Raw genomic sequence first — 24087 nt, 5'->3', positions numbered from 1 at the left:
TATTTCAAATTGCCGGATCACTGTTATGGAAGCTGCTATTTTGAAATTGTCTTCTCAAAAATATACCATGTGAATGAAATTGCTGGAAGCAATGAAAACACTAATGAATTAGTGCGTCGTAAAAGAGAAAGCGTAGGAGAAATACTAGGTGATATCTTTGGTGCATTGATACCAGCAGTGGGAGTGACTCTGAACACACACAGAATTTGCAAATTGTCAACAGTAGTGGATCGGTTATCTACTGACACTGCTGCAGGTTTCTTGATGGTCAATACCGAAATGGTTGCGATCAGATCTATGGTTTTGCAGAACAGACTTGCTCTTGACACCTTATTAGCAAAAGAGGGCGGTGTCTGTAGAATGTTGAAAGCGCAACATTGTTTCACTTACATACCTGACAAAAGTGTCGAAATCAAAAGGTATGTGAGGAACATTACAAATTTGGAAAAAGAGCTCAAACCACTGGAGGTTGACAGTGCCTGGAAGAGACTAACTGATGGTCTCTCCTCTGTAGGTCATTGGTTTTCTAACATAGGTAAAAATCTAGTGAGTAAAATACTGATGCCAATAGCAGGTATAGGTTTAATTGTACTAATTGCAGTAATCTGCTGCAAATGCCAAAAACACAAAAAGAAATATGCTATGAATAGAAGAGGAGTGAAACGGAATGTGGATGAACTAGAATTCGAGGAACTAAATAATCAAATTTACAAAAGGGTGAAGAATTCTCACCCTAACAAAGAAGTAAAAGAAAAATTGAATCGAATGTTTGAAGAAATAGAATTGGGAAAGCTGTGAGAAGTTGGCATCTGGTTCCATTAATAGTGATGATAGTAAATATCATCAAAGAGGGGATTGATGGAGCAAGGATTCGTACGTTACGCGACTTGCTTGTACTCATGAACCTCGAATAGTGTTAATAAACTAATCAATATGTTTGTCTTACTAATATTGCACATTTTACACTACATGGGATGTCCCAGTGACGCTTGCCTATGTGTTTACTAAACAGTAATAACGCTTGCCACTAAAAATGGCCGCTGCTTCGCGGGAATTTAGTCTGCGCATGCGTCGGTCATAATCACGTGACGTGACGCACTTGCAGTTTTGGTGGGAAATGTTTGCTCATGCGCAATACTGCTAAAATGGCCGCTTTGTTTTCTCATATGCTCCATGCTTGCAAAGCTGCTTTCGCAAAGTTGTTCGTTCTGCACTTATCCTAATGCTATAGTTATTACAAAGTAAGGGGTATAGTGTAGCTATTCATGGTATACAGTGTATTCAATTTTTCTGTATTTCTAAATTGTTTTCGCTTACTTTTCATGTACTGCATTCTTTGGGGCCTGAGGAACACTCGTGACTCCATCTTGAAAAGCCTTTCTGGTACTCGTCACATAATGAGGGAAAGAACCTCACGATGCAGTGGAGCCCAGCCAGCTGGCAGCCAAAGCCAAGATGCTCCTGGGAACCTGAACTGTGACCGAGCTGCAGAAGCCGACTTGTACCTAAAACTGTTACAATTGTATTTCACTACTGTATACTCTATTGCATTCTGTAAATCTAGTGTCTTGGGAAGCTAGAACTTAAGGGGTGGGTAGGAGAACTGAATATTAAGCCTGGGAAAGTCAAAATCTTAGGTAAATGGTGACCTAATCCCCTCCTTTGTCCAATCAGAACTTGGGGACCCTTTCACTTGCAGCATTAGTGGGTGGTACACTGACCCGAAAACAGTATAACTAGCCTAGGTTTAGCTAGAGAAATTGTCCGACTTGTCCGAATAGCTGACCTGTCACTGACTCAACGAACTCTATAGGTGATTGATACAGAGAGCTGCGGAGCACTCTGTCTGTAATTTCCACAAACTCAGTCAGGGTTTGGAAACCTTAAGTGCTGGCGAAGCACCTTGCTGGGAGATTCGAGAACCCAATAGGGGTTATTGGCAGATTCCTTGCAGGGAGGGAGTAGCGCAGGCATTGCATCCGAAGCTGCAGGTGTTGGTCGTACCCTTAGACGAATCCGGTCCTGATCAAATCCTGGGGTTATCCTGTCCTGACTGTCCATGAGCCGTACCTGTTTGCCTACCGGCAACCTAAGTCTTTGAGGGTCCTGTCCCCGTTTTTCCCAACTGACCCGTGGCCAGGGTTAGTTCTACAATCTGTCCTAGGTAAATATAATCTATGTGGGTGTCCGTCATTCTAAACTCTTTCCTATTGTCTTGAACGAAGTATACATTTACATAGGTCATCTAACCTTCTCTCCTTAAATGAGATTTTCATGTTTTATGGTTTATTAGCGTGTTCCACTTTTTACCTACCTTTAGTAAATGCTAAACTGTTTGCATATATGTTTGTTCCATTCTTACCCAGCATAGAGAATAAGCATATCTGGATGAAACAAATAGTCTGAGTCTCATTTCCTCTGAATCGTTAGTGAGCTTTGAAAGTCTACTTTGATTAGTATGTTCCCTTTCTTTACCCGCCTTTAGTGAAGTTGTGAGGTTCTGTTTATCTAAAATAGCGTGTTCCTTATTTTCCCTTCCTTTATTTTTATGATTCTAAATGTTTCTTACTCTCATACATAGTTATACCATTGTTATGATTCTCGTGATAGATAGTTTGATTACGGTGAACCTTTGGCTCATGACACTAGAAGATAATAATGATTAGATAAAGGTTTTGAAAACTTCCCGAGTGTGTGGTTATTTATGAGTACAAAAAGATTATTCAACTGTATATGATATTTTGTTTGTTTGCCTACTTATCTTCACAGCTAGCTCCCTGATCCATTGTGATCATTAGGTACCCGTAACAGTGGAGTGGTAAGTCGGGTACATTGGAAATACAGTAGGAAGGAACTGGGATACTGATAGTAGAGTGTAAGGTTACCCGATTAATAAATATGGTGTATTGAAATATATAGGCCCAATGTGCATATGGTAAAATTATAGTCGGGTGACCCCTCCCTCAGGTCCTTCACTATGGGACCGGGGGGAACCTATGATGCCTCGTAAGCATCTCTGCACTGTGTGGCAGGCACAGCATGATGCCTGCCACATGTTGCAGGGATTTAATAAAAAAATAAAAGAATTTAATGGCAGGTTGTGCTGTGGGCCTTTTCCGCCTGCCCCACAAGCTTCCATTGAAAAATAAATGTTTCCTACCTCCCTTTTGGGTAGTGGCATTTACATTGTGTGGTCGGAACTGCCAACCGACGACCTATGGTCAGGCGGTTTCCAATCTGTAGTGGTGTCGGCGGACTCAAGTTCACTCAAGATCATAATCAGGACCTAAGCTTCTACTCATTATTAATGAAAAGCTGGGTAATCAATATACAACAATAACATGGGTTCCCTTGGAGGAACGTAATATAGTAAATGAATAGATTAGGTGCACAGCCAAAGTTTCTCAAAGTTTTCTAAACAAATTTTAGTTAGTGTATTCCAAAAAGGTAGGGTGCTGCCTGCAGGTAACGTATCCGTCCGTGTTACGTTATTAGTGCATACATCAACTGTGAATGCATCCCTGATTCAGGGCACTCCGTGGGTTCTATATAACAGATTCCTCTTCGTGCTGTTTGAATGTTGTTATTTATTTACAGTTAGCAAAAGTTCATTTGCGATATTTCACATCATATCACATCAACACCGAGAGCATGACCTTATGCCACTGTGAATACTCATGTGTATGCCTATTTATATAGTAATTGACTATATCTCATTTTTTTCAAATCATAGGTCTCCTTGATAAAGGGCTAGGAAGCCCGAAATGCATTGGAGTAATTAACGGAATGATTTATAAATAATGTTCATGGCTTAAATACAAAGCTAATTGATATGATGTGAAATATCGCAAATGAACGTTTGCTAACTGTAAACAAATAACAACATTGAAACAGCACGAAGAGGAATCTGTTATATAGAACCCACGGAGTGCCCTGAATCAGGGATGCATTCACAGTTGATGTATGCACTTATAACAATTCCCTTGGAGGAACCCATAAGCCTGAGCTCTTTTGAATAGATAATAAATATATAAAGATTATATTTACATTTGAAGTTAATTCGACATACATAAACATTTCTTACATCATAAAGTAGATGCTCCAACAAATGGTACGGTGATCATGAATATTGACAATATTCGCAATTAAGGAATACCTTCCCATTAATTCCTATGGGCCTGGAGGTCCATAGGAATGAATGGGAAAACATTTGCAATTTGTGAGTACCCATTATGTACTCGCAAATTGCGAATGCAATTTCAAGGGTGCAAGGGTGTCAAAAGGACCCCTGTTGCACCCCTGAAATATGCATGGGTGCACATGTGCTGCACATACATGCCCTAAGGGCATGTATGTGCGCCACTAGGCAATTTAAAAAAAGCAAAAAAGTGCATTTTTCTAGAAAATTGCATATTACCACCATCTTGAAGTTGGTGGTAATTTGCGATTTCATACGGCAAATTCATACAACTTGGGTGCTTCCAGAATTGCATTTAAGGAATTGGAATTTTCGATTCCTTTAATGCATTCGCAAAATAGGGAATCACTAATTTTGCCATTCCCTATTTTGCAATGGCCTTATGGGGTAATATATCTCAAAAGGCTTTTCCCGTTCGCAAACAGGCCAATTCTGAGAATCGGCCCATTTGCGAACAGGAAAAGGGCTTGACACCTATGCCCCAAAGGCCACCGCACACAAAGGGAGTAATTAACAGTGCTTCGCTTCTGAAGACATAAGGGGTGGGCTGAATGATCTGCATGAATCAATCAATCAGCTGTCACACAGTACCATGGATAAGCCTGACAAAGCCCATTGAACAAAGGAGGTAGTCCGGACCTCTATAGCCAACATAGATAAGACTCCTCTTTGAAACCTTGGTGAGAAAGGCCCTGGCAGTAATGTAAGCGAGGGGCTGACCTGAGGGCCCCCCAAAGAAGATAAGACTAGTGATTCCTGGATAACGCCAATTTGAAGTGTCCAGTATGGTGGGCAGGAGGGTTGGCACAGGGGTGGAGAGGTTACATGGCACTCAAAGATTGGGCAGGGGTGCCCAGCTTCTGGTACCTTCCAATCCTCTTTAAGAAATCTTGCACAATAAGCAGACTCTCTCTTGCTTGGTGTTTATCTGTGCTTTACTGCCGGACCCTGGCCCTGCCAAGGACAACTGGAAGGAAGAACCCCCTGATGCCCACAAAGGACTAAGGACTCTGTTTTGTTGAACCCCGAACCAGTGGGTCTCACTAAGATCCAGTGAGGCTGCCCCCCTTAGATGCCCTGAGACCAGTTGGGGAAGCCCTGGACTTCTGCACCCAGAGACAAGGGATAGGTGGAAGGTTGGATCAGTGAGCCAGGACAACTAAATCACTGTGGAATATGCCACTTTGGAGGTGAGAGGTCTGCTGTAACTGCCCTTGGTGGCTAGAACTCACTACTAGGATTAAAATGAGCTCAAGGTCATCAGACTCAGCCCAATGTGCCTCGAGTTATGACATTTTAAAGATTGGCAACCTATTTGCACACAGTGCATATGGGGCTCTCTCACTGTTTTTTAACTTACCTGTTGGACCTGGCTATTTCTGCAGGGTCACTACCAAACATTTTTATTTCCTCCTCCACATTTTTCTGTCCTCATTGTTGTTTGCTTTAGGACTCTGGACACTTTACCACTGCTAACCAGTGCTAAAGTGCATGTACTTAAAACATGGTAGCATTGGTTTATCCATTATTGGCATATTTAATTTACCTATCCGTGCCTCTGGGTTCCCAGGGCCTGTAAATTAAATGCTACTTGTGGGCCTGCAGCACTGATTGTGACACCCACTGTCATGATTGCCGGTCCCGCTACGTTTAGAACGCAGGCACCGTCAATAGAGTATAAATAGCCTCCAATCTCAATACCAAACGGTTCGTGTTCTAGTACTCCGGGGCCAATCTCCTTCCAGGTCCCGTCCCGTAGTGCTTCTGGTTAGCCACCGGGTGACGGCGTCCCTATCTCGTTCATCATGCCTTCCCTCCTTGGCTCCTCGCGGTGGATTTCCTAACGTTCTGGCCCATTTTCTCCCTCTCTGCTACAGAAAGAAGGAAAAAGACTCTGCTGTTACCATCTACAAGACGGTAACAGCACTTCTGTGCTTCTCATTAACATACCTATATTTTGAATGACTATACTTATCTGTTTGGTGTCCTTTTCGTTGGAGATTCGTTTTTTCCTGTGGTTTCATTAATCATACAAGTGTCATCCTGGATGTCATTATGAATACCCTGTTAGTGTTCTCCTGCTGTTAAGGAGGATTTTTATTACTGCTCAAGTTTTGAGCTTATGTTGCTTTGTGTCATTGGATATTTAGGATTTAGTTCTATCAAGATTACTGCTTCTAAGTGTCATTACTGATAGTACTAGGTGAGTGTTAGTGAACTCCACCTTGTGATTTATTTTGCATTACACAATTGTATAATTTCTGTTGATACCTTTTCTTTCACTTGCTTTAGGTAAAGACTATAACCTCACTTGAGCACCCCTTTTGCCATATAGTGGAAGAAGATACTTAGTTTTCATACGTATTTCTCAAATATCTTATCTATACCTGGCATTTCTCTTTATACTTATGCATTCTAACTCTTTTTTGGTAGGAATTGCTCCTGGTTGCCTGGTCCTGTCCATGAGTAGGGGTCATTGTGGGACATATTTTTTCCCTTCCCTGGTTTCCATTCTTCCTCTGGTTTGCTGTTGTTGCTTTGACTCTGTAGGGTACTTCAGTGGCCAAAGGAAGTTGGGACCTTCCATCTTTGCTTAGCGTTCCTGCAGAAATGTGAATAAGAATCTGACATGTTATGTTATCAGAAGCTTATAAAGCTCACGGTCACCAAAGGTTTCATGTCGCTAATGCTGTTTGATTGTGTTACGTGCAGGTTGCTAGTAAGCTTGTTTAAACAGCCAGGTTTTCAAGGCCTTTCTGAAGCATCCACTTCAGTAGCCATTTCTTCATGTTTCAGGTCTGCCATTGCAGCGTATTCTGTGTGCTGTTTTAAACTGCATGTCAATCTGGCAAATTGACTCTCTTGCTAGACCCAAACCTTCCTTCTTAATACATATAAGTCACAAGTTAGGTCCTGAACAGCCCCAAGGGCAGGGTGCAATGTTTTTAAAAAATTGGGCAGGCACTTTTAAGTTTTACATTTCCTGGTAGTGTAAAAATACTAAATCCGTTTTTCACTACTGCAAGGCCTGTATCTCCCATAGGTCAACATTGTGATTACCTTATGACATTTGTATAAGTGTAATTTCCAATTGGGAAAAGATGATCATTTTAAGGTTGGTGTCTCTGGACTCACAATTTAAAGTCTAAACTTATGGTAAAGTCGGATTATAAGCCGCAAGTCCAAAAAGCCACTTTTAGAAAGTTGGCATTTTCTTACTGTAAACCTTATGTGCATTCTGGCTGTCTCTAAATACAGGTCTGGGGTGGGTGACAGTTGGGCCTTGTGCATTTCCTCTCAACAGCCACAAACAAAGGGACCTTAGGTTTGAGTTGATGGTTCTTAATGGGCCATTAACTAGCTTGAGTTGGGTGGAGTTAAGCACAGCCCCATTTGTCCATGAATAGGATGCGCCCTGTCTCCACAAAATAGGCCTAATAATCCTGTATTGACACTTCAGCCTGCTTGGATCTAGGGCAGGGGATGAAGAACCTGCCGTGCACTTCAAACTTACTGTCTAGTAGCTTCTCCCACCTTCCAGAACCATGGCACCAAAGTCTAAACACTGGACCTCAGACACCACCCCTTCAGTATTCTTCTGGGCCTGTGGATACTCTGCCAGGAAGAAGGACTGGTGTGCTGTTACAAGAACTGCCACTCTGTTGGACTGCTACTCTGCTGGACTCCTGCTTTGCTGGGCTGACCTGCTGCCTGCTGCCGTCTTGCAAGGGAGTGAAAAGGACTGGACCTGCATTTTTCTGACCCAGAACCAAAGTGACTCAAGGGGCTTGTCTGCTTGCCTCCTGTTTCAATCAAACAATCAATCAATCATGGGTTTGGGAAGCATGTCTTATCACCCGAAAAGGTTCTCAAGTCGCTGGTGGGGGGAGTTGCGTGGCTCCAGGATATTATGGTGCTTTGTCGACGAACGAGGTCTGAGTCCCTTGAAATACTTGGCAAGTGAAGGTGTCTGTCGGATGTGGAGAGGGAGGGTGTTCCATGACTTGGCTGTGAGGAAGGAGAAGGAGCTGTTCTGGTCTTTTTGATGTGTGGTTCCATCGCAAGAGAGAGCTGGGCTGAGTGGAGGGATCTTTGGGGTGCGTGAAACGAGAGACGGTGGTTCATGTAGGCTGGTTCGGTGTTGTGGAGGGCTTTGTGGGTGTCAGAAAGGAGCTTAAAGGTGATTCTCTCCTCAACGGGGAACCAGTGTAGTATCCATAGGTGTTGGCTGAAGTGGCATGTCTGGATGTTGCAGATGAGGTTCTTGTTGTTCCAGGCATAGAGTGTGTTGCCGTATTGCAGTCTGCTGCTGATGAGGGTATGGGTCACTGTTTTACTGTGTTCGAGGGGAATCCATTTGAAGGTCCTTCGGGTGAGGCGGAGGGAGTGGTAGCAGGAAAAGGTGACAGCGCTGATCTGGCGGTCCCTTTTGAGCACATAGTCCAGGATGATGGTTGTATGCTGGAACGAGTTCCTCAACAACAACTCCCTAAACAACGTGGTCTCTAGTACAGCCACGTCTCAACCATGATTTTTTGTACCATGCATTACTTTACCATGAATTTTCATGGTAAAGGAATGCATAGTAAACCCATCCCCTAAAAACTAAACTGTACCCCTCCCACTCCCTAAAAACTACCCTATACCCCCAACCTTTTACCACATAAAAATGTATACGAACCCCGCAACCTCCTAGAAACTACCCCAAACCAATACCACCCCCTAAAAACTAACACAAACCCATCTACCCCTAAAATCTAACCTGAGTCCCTTCTACCCCCTAAAAACTAACACAAACCCACTCCCATCCCTTAAAAACTATCACAAACCCCTTCCACCCCCTAAAAACTAACTTGAATCCCCCCTAAAAACTAACTCAAACCTCTAATACCCCCTAAAAACTAACTCAAACCCCTCCCACCCCATAAATACCACCCCGGACCATTCCCACCCCCTAAAAAATAACACAAACCCTCCCATACTATAAAAACAAACCTGAACCCCCACCTCCTAAAAAAACCAAACTCCTCCCACCCCCTAAAAACTATGACAAACCCCCACCCCTACAAACCCAACCCACCCCAAAAAAACAAACAGATCCCCCTTCATCCCTGAACCCCTCTTTCCTGCTCCTTTCCGATGCACCTCTGCCCTGCACGTAAACTAGACTGACTTTGCCTTAATCATGCACATGCGTAGTTAAGGCTCAGTCATTGTTCGTGTAAGTCATTGTTCCAGAGTCGTTGTTGAGGATGTTTCCCCAGGATGATTCTGAGATTGCAAGCATGGTCAATGGAGGAGGGTGGGTTCCCGAGGGCTGGGGGCCACCAGGTGCCGTTCCAGGCATCGAGGTGTGGGCTCATGATGAGTACTTTGGTTTTGTCCATGTTTAGTAGTAGGCAGTTATTCTTCATCCACTTGGCGACTGCTTCCATTCGTTCTTGAAAGTTGTGTTCGGAGATGTTGGGTTCGTTGGATAGGGAGAGGGTGAGTTGGGTGTTATTGGCACACAAAACAATGTTGTGTTCAAGTGATCTAACTATGGATTCGAGCGGGGCCATGAAGACGTTTAACAGAATGATGAAGGATTCTTGCGGGACTCCGCAGGTGGTTGCTCTGGGTTCCGAGAGGAAAGGGGGGAGTCTGACCCACTATGTTGTGCCTGACAGGAATGAGTGGATGCAGTCGAGGGCCTTGTTCCAGATACCTGCGTTGTGGAGTAAGTTTTTGAAGTCTAAGGGACATAAAAGACTTCCAGCCACCCTGCAACAGCACCTGGACTCTGCCATCTGTGGGTCTTGCCCTACCAAGTGCTCTCAATCTAATTCTGGCCCCTTGGAAGTGGGTATAAATTGCTTCTCCTGTAGACCACCGATGTGTTGCTTGGCTGCACCTGCATCTTTGAAAACGCTACCAGGATTAAGGTACTTATGTTCAGCGGGACTTTCTGAGTCCCTGTATCTAGCCCATGCTCCATTTCAGTCGGCCTAAACTCTTGACTTTGTCACGGTCTAGCGTGACCAGGTAACCCACATAAGCACTTATTGCTTCGAAGCTCTATTTTGCAGATTATTCTTTAAAAAATCATATGTCAAGGTTTACTTATTGGATGTTTGTTGTTTTGATCTTGTTTTGTTCATTAAATGAAGCTGTATGCTTCCAACCTGGTGTTGATTATTTAGTGTGGTGTTTTCACTGTTTTACTGTTTTAAGTGTTGTACAAATACTTTACACATTGCCTTTTAAGTTAAGCCTGACGGCTCTGTGACAAGCTACTAGAGGGTGAGCACAGGTTAATTTAGAGTGTGTATCTGACTTACCCTGACTGCGACTTTGGCCCCTACTTGGACACGGTGCATATCTTAATCAACTAGAGACCAATTTCTAACATTACCCCTGGGGTGGGCCAGGGTCCAGGGGTCGCGGCAAGGATCATGTATTTTTGTACACCCAGGGAGGCAGCATGCTTAAAGCCCCCTGCCCAGGTTCATTCTTGTCAAAATGGGCCCCATCTTCCCGGGGTCCAATGGTTGAATTTTTTCCAGGGAGGGGGTATGTGTGGAACACCCTCCTCAGACTCTCCTTTGGCCCAGGGACCCATCCGCTGGGATGTATCCAGGGGGTGGAAGGTCAAAGATGGGGTGGGCTTTCCAGACTGGCTGAGCGAGTGGGGGCATGGGGTGCCAAGGTGGGAACGAGCACCCTCCACCAAAAGAAAAGAAAGAAAAGTTGCACTGTGGGAGGCGAAGAAAAGGCTTAGGCTTAGGTGCAACAGGAGAGCTGATAATCAAATATTCACTGCTCCAGCTGGAAAACCTCATAATGCCCCGCAGGGCTTTTGCACTTATAAATGTTCCTACTCATGGACACCCAGGATGGCAGAGGCACCACCAACGAAAGAATGGAAATGGTGAGAGGATGCAAGTAAATAATGTCTTTGATATAATAATGGTGCCAGTAATTATCTGCCACTGTTAATAGACTTTACTCACATTAATTGGTGCATGCAAGACGTTGGGGAAAACATGGCGGCCGCAGGCTAGCGCGGCTCGCACGCCCAGAATCGACTCTCCAGACTCCACTCTGCCTGACGGGACTATGCCCGTTGACGGCGTTTCCAGACGGAACACAATTTAGGGGAATCGGTACGAAAGGTTGCGGTTACAATGTGACGACAAAAGGGAAAAACTAGGTTGAGAAAAAGAACGAGCATCGGAAGGCGCATTCGGAGTAAAAGTATTTCTGTGCATTTTTGTGTCCCGCCCAATGTGCCTGCCTGCTGAGATCCGCCCTCTCCCCACTGCGTTCCTGCCTCGGTGGAGACAAGCAGCCGTGGAGCTTAGGCGTGGCCGCGCGGCGGCTGCCCGGGTGCTCCGAGGAGCGGTGGTTACAGAACGGAGGAGGGGGGGGGGTTGCTGAAGACCACGACACGGTATTGGATTCGGGTGAGTCAGCCAGCGATTTTCATGTAACAGCAGGCTTGAATGGGAGCGGAGGAGTCTCAGCGCGCTCAGACGACATGGCAGACCTCTTGTCAGCAGATAATAAGGCGGTATGATACTCCAGTGGGAAAACTGACTCTGAAGGGAAGAGTAAGGTCGTATCCTTAAGGTGTACTAGGAGTGGGAATAAGAAACTAGATAAAGGGCTCAGGGGGTCAAAAAAAAGAAATACAGCTTCAGGGGTGCTCCACAAGATCGGGGCAGAGTGCAATTAGAAGTGCTACTGGGGGGAAGGAGAATATTTCAGCAAAAGGCAGTGTTCCTAGGGAGGTGGCTAAAGACATTAAGCAGAAGGGAACAAAGAATCGATCCCTAAAGAGCTCCAGCGGCATAACACCATCTCTACGCTCATTCTTCAAAGTGCTGCCCCAAGTATTGGATATTACATCGGGGATGGCGACTGCTGTAACAGGGCCCTCAAAGGCACACACTGCTTCGAAGTCAGTAGTTGCACCTACACCTACACCCAATTTAGCTTCCAGGTCGATGGAGATAGCAGCTCCTTTAGTGTCACCATCCCCACTAGCCATCCAGGTACCTAGCATACTAGCTAAAACAGTAACTGGGTTAGTGGAGTCCTCCGTGCCTGCTAATGAAACAGAGGCAGCTGCTGTATGTAACCAGCAGTTTCATGAAGGGTCCCAAGGGGGGCTCGCATTAAATCAGGTAGTGACGCCGGACGGCGAGGGGGGCAATTTGGAGGACCCAGGAGTTGGTAATACACTTGAGGCTCTGGTAAAGTCAATAACTGCAATGAGGGAGGAAATCCGTGCTGACTTTGTAGTCTCCAAGATAAATCAGAACGAAATCAGAGCATCCTGTGAGATGCTGGATCAAAAGGTGGACGGCCTATGCGCCAGGACAGAAGTTTTGGAAAGTTCTGCGGGGTTACTGACATCCAATCTCGAGATAGCCAGATCTAAAATTCAAGCACTGCAAAGGGATGGGGAAAGTATGCGAGAGCGAGTTGAAAGTTTGGAAAATTATTCCCGGAGGAACAATTTGCGACTTTTAAAGATCCCGGAAGGAAAAGAGGGCACAAACCTTAAAAGCTTTGTAATTAAGATCTTAAAAGACTCTCTTAACTTGGAGGAGTCAGTTGAGGAGCTAGACAATAACATCCAGCGAATCCACCGCGACCCATTCCGTCTAAAGCCAGGGAGAGACAAACCCAGAAAGGTTTTGATCAACTTCCAGACATTCTCACTTAAAGATAAGATCTTGAACCTCGCACTGAAAGCCAGATCATTACAGGGCCCGGACTTCTCCTTTGAGGTGCGGTCAGATTTATCAAAGACCACCCTTGATAGACAGTGGGAGTTGGGGCAGCGCATGGATAAATTCAGATCTTTAGGTGCCACTGTTCAGATGAGGTTCTCAGCCTTTTTGCGTATTATGTATAATAATAAAATGCATAATATCCGTTCACCCTTGGAAGCAGATGAGTTACTAGAATCTATTAGAGTCCATGCCCAGGCTCAGAGTAAAAGATAGCGGGTTACGTGGGTCTAAACAGGCTCTATTCTAGACTAATTATTAATTACTAATTGTTAATTCAAACTACGGTTGGTTTATACTAGTTTAGTCACAGAATTTTAGCCCAGAACCAAAATGGGTAAAAACATGGTAGGGGGGGGGAAAAAAAAAGGGAGGAAGAAGAAAAAGGAAAAAAAAAGAAAGAAATGTATATAGCATATGATAGATATACCTGCATTTAAAAAAAATAAAAATAAAAAATGTTCTCTTTATTTCGGCACAAGAGGGGATGTAGGGGAAACACAATTTAAGCTATAACCCAACAATGTATGTATATGTGTATGTATGTATATACATATACATATATTTATGAATTCGTGTATAAACAAAGGACAGACCAAAAGGTGGAGGAAAAGAGGAGAGTTAATAATAATAACATACTCTCTATACCACATAAGGGTCCTTTCCCATCACAATACAAGTTCCCCCTTAATACCCATACTGGTTTGGAGTCGCGGTTTGTCGCCGGACTATACTAGCAGGGTGGAGGTAAGGTTGGAGAGCTGTAGGAGGTGTAAATCTGGCTACCCATCAGGCCAGAGTAAGTAGGGGAGGGTTTTCCCGGGAGGGTGGGAGCAGGGGGGGAGGGGGAAAAAAGCAAAACATCCTCATAAGTCTGCCTCTTATTCTACAGGTTGTTTATTTCTGATATTTGTCCAACATCAGAAGCGCAAATGGTTAATCTTAGGATTCCCACAGGAGCTGTTGGGAAAGGTCGATGAGAGGGGGGTAGTGGTGGCACCATGACAGCTCTCCACTACATGTCCTGGAATGTCAACGGTTTGCGAGTGAGAAGTAGGCGGGAACGCATAATGCAGTATCTGAGGGACTCTCCTGCGCAGATCATTGCCATCCAGGAGTCACATCTTCTCAAAATAGAGGCAGTGGAGATACTTAAAAAACAGAGATGGGTTAATAAATTCTGCTCTACTGATCATAATGCTAATATTAGGGGGGTTATATTTATTTTTAAAAAAGCTGCTAAAGCCCAAATTTTGGATCTCATAGAAGACCACACAGGGAGATGGTTGATATTGAGAGTTCAGTTGGTGGGTCAATGCTGTACCTTGGTGGGCTACTATGGCCCAAACTCAGATGATCCATCGCATATGGACGCCATTAGGAATCATCTGGTACTTTTTCAGGATCCGGTGATCTTGATGGGTGACTTTAATATCGTGCTGAATCCTAAGTTAGATAAATCAGCAAATTTGAGGGCCTGTAGTTCACCAAAGTCTAGGCGAACTCTTACAGCAATTATGACTCAGCTAGGCCTGGCAGACCTATGGAGGGAAAGAGCGGGCTGTAAAATGGGGGTTTCCTACCGGAATAGCCGCTTCAAGCATATATCCAGAATCGACTACGCTTTGTTTAGCTACAACTTGAAAGACACCTTAATAGCGATAGAATTTCTCCTGTCTCATCTGTCAGTCCACTCGGCTCTTGTTTTTTCACTTAGAACCGACAGTAGGAAAGAGCACCCAACTTGGTCATTTGACCGGACACTCCTACTTGAGGAAGGTGAAGTTAACTTCCTGGCCGCAGAAACAACTGCTTTTTAAAAAAAAATTAATCTTGAATCCTCTTCTCCGGCAGTGGTCTGGGAGGCCTTTAATGCCTTTTTAAGAGGGTGTATTACAAGTAGGGCCTCATATCGGAGTAAAAAATATAAGGACATGATAGCCAGTTTGGAACAGGAAATGAAGGGCATCAAGTTCAATCAAGGACAGTCTCTAGGTTCTCTAGAGGAGAAGTCAAAATTGGCTGAGTTAAAGCTCCAACTAGAAAACATTTTACAAGAGAGGGTTAATAAAAGATCGAAAGCAAGCAAGATCTCCCATTTTGAGTTTGGAGAGGCCGCGGGTAGAGTATTGGCGTGGAAAATAAAATCTGACCAAGCTCTGAAATACATCAGAGAAATCAAGGTGGAGGGGGAGGCGGCACCAAGGGTATCTAATCAGGAGATAGGTAAAGCCTTTTTTGAATTCTTCAAGGCAATGTATAGTGAAGAATTACCAGACGACCAGACGGCAAGAAACACGTGGCTGGAAGGGATAATGTTTCCAACCCTCTCAACAGCACAGAGCAATAGTTTAGAGACTGTAATAACGGAGGCAGAAGTAAGGGAAGCAATACGGCAGGTAAAAAAAGGGAAAGCATCTGGCCCAGACGGTCTTCCTGGGGAGATATATAAAGTCTTGGGGGAGAATATTGTCCATGTATTGACGATCCTTTTTAACGGTATCCTTAGAGAAGGAAAGCTACCGCCAAAATCGTGGGGTGAGGCCACAATTGTTCTCTTACCCAAACCAGGGAAGGATGTATCAGACTGTGGGTCCTACAGACCAATATCGTTGCTGAACAGCGACTATAAGATCTTTGCCGCCATACTGTCAGCAAGATTGGGAAACGTAATAGGCACCATTATCCATCATGACCAGAAAGGTTTTATCAAAGGACGCCATCTTTCAGACCTTACACATGATTTGGTAGGGGCCATAGATATTGCCTCGGCTTTCTCCCTTCCATTGGCCACCCTTACCCTTGACGCGGCAAAGGCCTTTGATAAATGATAACTGGCCCTATCTAAACGATGTATTAAAAAGGTTTAACTTCGGGGAGGGCTTTTGCAGAACCATTGCCTTGCTTTATGGGGCCCCTTCGGCTAGGCTGCTGATCAACGGGATCTTGACAGAACCCTTTAAGATTACTAGAAGTACGAGGCAGGGCTGTCCACTCTCTCCCCTCCTTTTCAATCTATATATTGAGCCGTTTGCCCAGGTATTGCGAGCAGACGAAAATATACCATCATTTAAATTTAAGGAGTGGGAGAGGCGGACAGCATTATATGCTGATGATATTTTAATCTTTACCTCAGATCCTGTATTGTCCTTCCCTGCTGTGATCCAAAGGGCAGTAGAGTTCGGTAAGATCTCGGGCTACAGTATCAACTCAAGCAAGACCGAGGTCATGGTGTGGAATATTCCAGATCCACGGTTAGGCATAAATATCACCACCTCTATGCGTTATCTCGGGATCCGAATCACCCAAGAGATCAGTACCATTGCCCAAACTAACCTAGATCGAGTCTCCAGGGAATGTAAGAGCCTATTGAAATCTTGGACTCACCTGCCACTTTCTATAATGGGTAGGGTGAACCTAATAAAAATGTCTATTCTTCCTAAGTTTATATTCATTTTTGGTGCCATTCCTTTGGGGTTTGATGTGAAGATGATTGACAAGTGTCAGCGAGAGATTAATTCCCTTATTTGGAATTATAAATCCACTAGAATTGCATGGAAGAAGTTGAGGAGGAGAAGGGAGAAGGAGGGTCTCGCCCTACCGGACTTAGTATATTACGCATGGGCCTTTCAGATATCCTACTCCAGGATGTTATTAAAAACACCATCTAATCTTCCATAGGGGACAATGTATAAAGCCATGTTAACCGGAGCAAATCTACCAGTTGATGGATTTCTATATAAGTTTGGGAGCCAGAACTTTTTCAAGAAAATAAGGCTAAAAATTATACAGACATGGGCTAAGGCTTGGCTAGCCATTAGAAGAAGATTGGGGCTGTCCTACTACTCCAATTTCGCTCCCATATGGGACTCCCCGGGTTTACTGGAGTGCCTAAGGGACAGCTTATCCTCTCCATTAGAGGAGGCTGGGATTACTAGATGGGGAGAGCTAATGGTGGATGGATCGATACTACCTTGGGATGAAGTACATGATCGTATAGGTCCAGCATTTTCTAGATTTAAATTCATCCAGCTGGAAAGCTGGGGGAGGGCCCAGAGGTGTAAAGATGTACACTTCAGGAAATCAAGCTTCCTGGAGCAGTCGCTATTGGAAAGACCTAGGGGAGGTAAGGAGGTGGCCATCTGGTATTGGCAGCTGCAGGAGGAAACTGATGGGGACTTTACCCTTCCAGATGAGCTGTGGGGAGAGGCAACTGGCTTTCAGTGTGAGGAGATATGGTTAAGATCTTTTGCGCTCCTCTATAAAGTGGTGAAGCCATCATGGTTGAGACGCAACCATCTGTTCACAGCCCATCGGGCATATATAACACCGCTGAGACTTTCCAAATTTCTCCCAGACAAGAAATGTAATAAATGCAATTTATCAGAAGCTTCAGACATTCATATGTTCATGGACTGCCCTAACATCGGCCGGTTCTGGGCGGTAGTGTTATCTACCCTGTACTCCATCTTGAATGCATCATTAGTAATTTCATTGCCACTTATCATCTTCGGCTTAGAGGACAGCATTTCTGGCAAGGCTAGATCTTTTTTGTTCTATGCCATTTTGCTGGCTAGAAGGCAGATTTGTATACGGTGGGTTGAGAAAACTGCTCCAACATACTCGAACTGGCTCAAGTCTTTATATGAAACATCAAAGGTGGACATGGCTAGAGCTTGCAATAACCGTAACTTGGCCTTTTGGGATCTGTTGATACAATGGAGATAGTGTTCTGTTTTTTGTTTTTTTCCCCCGGGTCCTATGATTATGCCATCAACACTCCTTGGACCGGGTCTGGCCTCGTTACGGTTTTTGGTCCTACAGGTTGAAACACACCTAGATGGAGTCAGCCCAAGATTTTAAAACCCCTCTTCCTCTTGGGACTTCTCTGCCACCAGTAAAATATTTCGGGTTCCGGTGCCAGAGATGGGCAATGACATCTTGGTTCCCTCTCTTGGTCGGGACACGTAAGGTGGTTGGCATCTCCTAAGTAAGGGGCAAGGCAAATGAGGACAAAAAAAAAAAGACAAAAAAAAATATGGTGCCAGTAATTATCTGTTAATAGACTTTATTCACATTAATTGGTTCAAGTATGCATGAATATTATTATTGATTATTGCATTTACGTATAAAATGATCTCTTTAACATGTGGTTTGTTGATCTTGAACCTTTGATCAAGTCAAAAGACTTACTTTATATGTTTGTGTGACCCCTTTAGGGGTTTAAATATGATTATGCGATGCCATCTAGGGTATTTTCTATCTACCTATGTTCATATTTGTAAAAAATTGCATAGTATTTTGTAGTGTGTGTAATAAATGTACTTTTCCTTTTGCTAAAGAAAAAGCACTGACTAGATAATTATTTCTTGAGTGTTAATATTGCATGCCAGTAAATGTTTATCACTAGCCTACACCACCTCACCTGAGCAAGCCTTGGACTGCTCTGCTTCGCTAGCCTAAGAGAGTGAAGTGTTACAATGGGATGCTTGGTTCCCAGGTAGGAGAAATTGTGGACCAATTTCTTGTGCAGGCCACACAACTAATAGCTCAAATTTCGACAGTCATTGATAACTTTGGTCTTTGCACTCTACCAGATAATATGAGAATCTGTCTGAATTTACAATGAGAAGTAGCAATCACAAGTGCATAGAAATGGCATAAACCCACACAATTTGGTCTTGAGGCCCAACATTTACTCAGAATTACCTTTTCATAAAACAAATCTTCATTCCTTAATCCCTATCAGGAAAAGGGTCCACTCACAAACTCAACACACTCTCATCTTTTCATTTGCTGATTTGCTGAACATAAGGGCATTATAAATAGGGGAGTGTAAATTGGGCAGATCTGCATTCACATAATTATGTGAAATGTTATCAAAATTATGCATAATTACATGAAATACAAATCGCTGCATGCTGTGTTTTAGTGCAAAATGCATTATCGTGACAAATATTGTCACCGGGATGCATTTTGATCTAAAATCAATTCAAAAGTTCTACAAACAACAGTTGCTTGCGTTTTGTTGTTTCCCATGCGAAGTACATTTTTACCATGAATGGGGCGCTCATGGTACACTTTTTTTGTGTATGGCACATAACTAAGCAAAGTGGCAAAATTGCGTAGTTTCAGGAATTTCGAAAAACAAGTGTAAGCCAAATTTTCTGAAATTACGCCAGCATAATTTCAGCTACAACCAGGACTAATTATAAACCTGTTATCTCTCAAATAATTTTCAATAACACTTGAACTTTTAACAAGTAGCACACAAAATGCTGGTGTCATATAAATAGTAATCATGATGGTGTTGTTTACATAAATCACTGCTTAGAAAATTAAAAATGAGTTTGCAGTTATTTGTATGGTTCTGGTGGATGTTTCCTATTTTAAACACATTATTCTACCAACATTATGCCTGATTGTATCTGTTCATACAGTGATTTAAGATACAGCTATGACATTTTAACTACATAATCCTTATGTTTCTCAATCGAACTAGGGATAGATTTCACAATATTTGTTAAACTTTGCAGGGAAATGCTTGGCCAAATAGAGCAATAGGGCATTGTGTCGGACACATCACTATCTTCTGTAGCGTAAGATTGGATGTTTCCTGATTGCACTGATATAATATTAGCCAGGCTTTCTTTCTTAGGATCATTTATCCTAGGCACTATCAGCATCTTCTGCCTCAACAATTTCAGCACTCGTGGGTATTCCTGGCTTCCCCATAGGTGTCTCAAAGAGACATGGATCTTCAATCCAATGTGTATTCAAAATGTACATTGCTTTTACCAAGGTAGGTACTTGTAATCATGTCCTTTTACCCCCCCCCCGCCCCTCAATGCAGGAGAAACCAATCTGGTGGATTTTTGGAATTCAGCTGTGTGTACCCTAGGCTGCTGTTGTACCTGAGCAAATACATGCTTTATCTCCCTAACCATTTCTCACTTTGACATAATCCCTATAGATGGGTGTGTCTTCTAAAGAAAGATCAGTTGTACACTGTCTACCCATATTATTGAATAATATCTTGTCTCTTGAATGTCTCTTTATTCCTCTTCATCATGTTAACCATTATCTTGGTGATTATTCACATAGCTAACAAAGTGGAAGCAGACGATGGATGGTTGCGTTAGAGCACCTCCTTTTTATTGGTATTCCGTAGAATAGCCCAAAAGACTTTCATGTGATTTCCAAGTCTTTATTGCCCCGTTCAATGGAGAAAGGGTTTTTTGGATTTCTGCCACAAGTCCGGTACCGGAGACTCCGAAGAAGTGATTTGCTGAGCATATCTGAATCATTTGGAGTATTAGTATACAAAAGGTGAATTGATTTTGTATGTGGTTTATGTATTTGTGATGTATGTTGGAGAAGGTTTTTGAGAGATGGATTCTGTTTCTGCTGTGAGTTGTTTGGATATGCAATGATGAATGTGGGTTCAAATGGAGGCTTGATTACTGTTGTATTGATGTAATATTCATTTTTGTAAATGCATCTAAAGATCATTTGAAGATCTATTGGTTGGTTCGGTTTGGTTATCAGATTTGGTGGAAATGAACCTCACCAGATATATGGGTTTTGCTTGTCTGGAATTGTTGTGTATAGAGGGAAGCTCTGCATGCACATCAATAGGGATTGCGAACTAATGACTTTTCATTTCTAGGTTGCGTGCCTATTTTGGGTTGGTGATTCTTGTTCTTGAGTCCACAGGACCAAGCAGACTGACTAGGGTGGATTCTTGCTGGACGGGAGTCTGCCTAGTCTGATGTTTAGTTGCAGGGAATGCCTGGTTCTGTTTTTCTATTCTTGGCTTTGAATTTTGTTCTTGTTTCTGAAGTTTCATGTTTGCGATGGAATTGCCTTACTTGATTTACTCATACTTTCTTCCTTTGTAGGGGAAACAGACAAAGGATAATTACGTTTATTGGTTTAAAAGAAGTTTTGGGATTGTTTTCCAATTCATGGATGTCATACTGTGATTGGTTAGTCAGCTAGGGAGCCACGGTGGGATTGATGAAATGCTATTACGAAGCATCACTTTGGTTGGTTGCCAACTAAGCCGTGCTGTGATAGGTTGACCTCTGACAGAGCCGAGTTGTGAATGTTGTTCGCTAGCTTGTTTGCTGTGGTTTTGAGTTCATTTTTAGATCATTTGGAGTGAAAATAATGGGAGATTTGATTGTAAAGTCTAAGGTTACTTTGGTACCTAGAGAGGGTCAGAAATCAGCAGTAGAAGAAATGCAAACATATGAGCGATGAATGAGAGATTGGGGGCTCTACATATACCTGGATTTCAGATTGGAATAAGTAAACACAACGTTTTACAATTTCCATTAGAGGGTGCCTTTAACATTAAAAACCAAGATTTCTTGAAACAAACCATATACAATATTAAGCCGATGCTCAGACCTACACAGTTTGAAGAGGTTAATAAATCAGATTGCATGTGCAACAGAGAAAGAAAGCAGCAAAGCAGGTGAAAAACAGCTTAAAGCTTTTGCGAGAGCAAAATGGATCAACAGGAAAGGTTTTGGAGGGAGGATGTGATCGCATGCATAAACGCATTCCTTGCTATAAATAATGAGAGTGATGCCGAAGACAAGAAAAATAGAAAGGAGAAAAACAAGTAACGGTTCTGATGATGATGGGTAACATTTTTATGAGCTTTTGGATTCTAGACCATCTCCATACAAAACAAGATCAGCAGTGACCAGTGAGACTAGCTCAGGACCTGGTACGGGTAATGGGGAGATGATGGTAAAGTTGTACAGTGTTTTATTGCCACTAAAGTGGTACTGAGTGTACAACAGAGACAGTAATGGCTACTGTACCTAGCACAAGTGGAGATATACAATTGGGAGTACAGACGCAGGCTGCCGCATCTGTAAGAACGGCGGTAGTCCTAAACAAAATACTATTGACATTTTAAAAATTGATTTTGGTGAAATGCTATTGGGCAATATTGACTTGAAAAGACTGTTGACCTTCCCCTCATCCATCACCTGCAGAGGCGGGCCTTCCTGTGGACACACTATCCCCGGAATTTGTGGCAGAAGCACCCCTATAAATACGTGTACATCACTTTGGGATTCTTTCCAACCCCCCCCCCACTTGGATGCAATTGAATTGGTAGACTGCAACATAAACCTATAATTTTAAGTAGGCCAGATTTAGTTAAGCTCTGTCTTTTCTTTACAGACTCAGTAATTTCAGCTTTTGTCAGCACGGGACACTACACTGCTTCATTGGATCTGCCCTGCCATGCCACTCCCCCTCTCTTTCCTCCCCTCCCCTTCTCCCCTCTGCCCTCCCTTTCTTTCTGTTTTGCTCATTGTTAGCTGTTTTGAGGCCTTCAGCTCTATGATGTTCATTATTTAAATGCCAATAAACACAATTTAAAGAAGAAAAAAGTATGTTGATCTACAATGCTGATGCAATTAAATATTTGATTAAATAAGCAGCAAGATGTGCAAATGAAGCACACTCTAAATTTGAAAATTTCGTGGATAAATTAGAGATTAACATCAGCAAGATGAAGAATGTGAAATAAACTCACAAAAAGGATTCAACACATTATGAAATTAAAGAGATGGTTTTAATTACATTGAAGGCCCTATTAAATATTTAATTGAGAAAATAATGTTTTGGAGTGAGTTGAAGAAATATTGAGAAAAATGGAAGAAACTGATGGAAACTAAAAATAGACTGAAAGAAACTGAAGGTAGGACGAGGAGTGTTGCAAGAGATTCGGAAGTAGGGACAGGACCAGTTTTAGAGTTTTCTCTGGGAGAAGTACATGGTTGGAATGTTGTGCAAGTTCCATGGACTTTAGCTGATATATGGAAATAGTATGAATAGTTGAATACATTGACACATATTTCTCAGATGCTATGGGCTGATTTGTGTATGATGTTTGCGATTGTAGTTCCTAGTGATTTGTGGGCTGAGTGTAAGGCTTAGATTGCCTACATAAGAGCCAGTAAGGATTAAAACCGGCAGTGTTCCTTTTGAAGAGGTAAATACCAAATACAAGAATATAATTGAACGTTTGAAAAACTGAGTTGCTGAGAAGGATATAAATTGGAATAAAATTTTGAAAACTTCACAATAGTCAGGGCATGCTTTTTATGTGAATATTATGCAGATTTTCAAGAGACATAGTGGAATCAAAGATACAAAAGAGATGGGGCCAGTGGATTTGTGTCTGCTTTCGTGAATGGTTTGAGGCCAGATATTAGTAATAACATTCAGCAAAATGAGATGTGTTGGCAGAAAAAGAGCATTGATGAAATCTCGAAATCGGGCATATATAGTAGTGTATACCCTGAAATTAAACATATAAGGATCAATGAGTAGTAAATGGCTGTCCAAAGAAAGCAGTTGGAAAAAGAATCAAAATCAGAATCAAATAGGTTCAAATATGAATTGCGTTCAGGCTGGAACGAATGGAGTGAATTAAATGCAGATGCAAGGTGTAAACAGAGGTGCCGGCTTTAATATATGAATGCTGAAGTGATGATAAAGAATACAACTTGTCATTTTTGTGGGACTATTTATGAGGAATGTGTTAGACTTGGCATCCTTGGCATGGGCTCCCCTGACGTTTTGCCTCTACCTCCTGTAATTTTGATCATGTGCTGAATTTAGTTTTTTCTGGCTTAGATGCTGTGGGCACTTGGCCACTGCTGATCAATGTCAAAGTGCAAGTGCTCACAGTGTAAATTGTTGTTACAATTGGTTTTCCCTGATTGGCATATTTAATATACTGATAAGTCCCCAGTAATGTGCACTGAGTGTGCGAGGGCCTGTAAATCAAATGCTACTAGTGGGCCTGCAGCACTGATTGTGCCACCCACACGAGTAGCCATGAAAAACTGCCATGTCAACCTGGCAAGTGCACCCACTTGCCAGGTGGGTGCACTTCCCTTTTCTTACATGTAAGGTACCCATATGGTAGGTCCTGGGCAGGGTGCAGTGTATGTTAAAGGTAGGACATATACTGGTGTGTGTGATATCCTGATGGTGAAATACTGCCACATTTGTTTTTTACTATTGAAAGGATATCTGACCCATAGGATAGAATGGGAAATACTTTGTAACATG

Source organism: Lissotriton helveticus, chromosome 6 (genome assembly GCF_964261635.1).
Source record: "Lissotriton helveticus chromosome 6, aLisHel1.1, whole genome shotgun sequence".
Lineage (NCBI taxonomy): Eukaryota > Metazoa > Chordata > Amphibia > Caudata > Salamandridae > Lissotriton > Lissotriton helveticus.
This window is presented reverse-complemented; position numbering follows the sequence as displayed.